Source organism: Aphanomyces invadans, assembly GCF_000520115.1.
Source record: "Aphanomyces invadans strain NJM9701 unplaced genomic scaffold supercont1.57, whole genome shotgun sequence".
NCBI lineage: Eukaryota > Oomycota > Saprolegniomycetes > Saprolegniales > Verrucalvaceae > Aphanomyces > Aphanomyces invadans.
This window is the reverse complement of record NW_008580202.1, coordinates 120889-122753: the sequence shown is the minus strand read 5'-3', so window position 1 is coordinate 122753 and position 1865 is coordinate 120889.

Genomic DNA, 1865 nt, shown 5'->3' with positions numbered 1-1865 from the left:
TGAACGGTTGCTTTTCTGAGGCCCAAATATTTTTCAATTTTTCCAAGGCCCACAGCCCATTAATGTGGCTTGTAGCAACAAAATCTCGCAATTCATGTGAGTGGTGCTTCTTTCCAGGTTTAGATCGTTCATCAGTTGGATTCGCCAACATAGCACACAACGAAACTATGGAGTCTTCAGCGCAAAACAAGTTGTGACTTACCGCGATGAAATCGGGCATGTATTCAATGTTTGGCGCTAATTTTTGTAAAATCGTATGAAAAATTTTGACGTGGATAATTTGGGGTATCGATGTTTGAGTCAATTTTTCACGACGATATTTTGCGCCAATCATGCCGGACAATTATTCAAACTTCCTTAGTCATTGCTGGCTATCTCGAGTTCAAATTTCCTCAACGAATGCAAATTTCTGCTGTCGAAATGAGACACTGAAAAAAAATTGTCCGCCGTATGAAAACTTTTGACACTCACTGTGCGTAATATCACACAAATGAACAACGTCGATTTCGCAGGAACATGTATTGTGTAGATCCGCATGGCATTACATGACGATGGTGTAGCGCAGCTCGCCTGCTCTGCAGGTGGCCTGGGTTCGACTCCCAGCACTATCTGTGGATGAAAAAAATGTTTGCGAATGTGTTGTGTTTGTGCTGAACTCTGCGATTCCGCGCATGCTGCCCGCCGCGACCAAGTGCATTGGTGTCTGAGCTCGCAAGGCACATGCGTTGGGGTTTATCTGACTGTATTTTGCGTATTACGGTGTGCGAAATTGTGCAGTTTGTTGAGTGTCGTCTTCGCTCTCGTTGTCGTTCTTGCCTATTGCGTCTTCGTCCATGGTGTCGACAGCGCTGATTGGAGTACAGTCCGCGAAAAAATTATATGCGCACATTGAAATCTTCAGTAAATCGCGATTAATGTCAGATTAATAATACACCATGGCTTCGGAGATTGTTTCCCATGAAGGGTATACCTCCAAGTCAAATTGCTACAGTACCTACCATACATGCGTTGAGCTTGAATTGCCAACATATAGGAGTATGGTTGAATTGACCCAGTCTGAGACATCGGAAATATTTATATGCGCACTGCGTTTTGAATTTTCTAAATGTCGAAAGACGCATTCAAAATAGAACACGATTGCCCAATGAAAAGGCAACGTTGTGGCGCGAATCATGACAAAATTGGTCAACTGCGTATCATGCCAAGGGGTCCCAAGCTCATAGGGATCGAAATGGGCCAATTTTTGGCCTGGAAGCACGAGAAGATATCCAATCGTGAGATTGGACGTCGGCTGAAACGACCTGAGTCATTAGTGCGTTCGTACCTGAAGTCCCCAGGCACGTACGGTACGAAGAAACGGTCGGGAAGGCTAGTGAAGTATACGGTTGGCCGCGTTGAAAACTTTCAAATGAGGCGCCTGCCCGGACTGAAGGCCGTGACATCTCCTCACTCCTGTTGTGTCGTTTGCATGTTGCGCGGTTGTGATTTGTGCCAAAGCAACTACGACACTTGTATGTTGTCGCAGACGGCTCTTCGGCACGACTGGGGATACGGCGTCTGTATGGTCTACCAGCTTGACGGTAGACCGGTGGCGGTTTGATTATGGCATTCGGCACAATAGTGCATTGATATATTCGGTCACTCACAACAACAAAAATATCTGGTGAGTTGTTTTGAACAACAATTTACTTCGACATTGCGCAATATCGATTAGAAAAACCGTAGACTGTTCTCACGAAATGGACTAACACCCCTCGCGATTGGTTTGCCAGCAGCGAAAACGCTGGCCTGTAGTATTTGTCCAGGCCATTGTATGACTCGCTCAGGAGGAATCTGAACAATATAGACATCAATACGAACAAAAA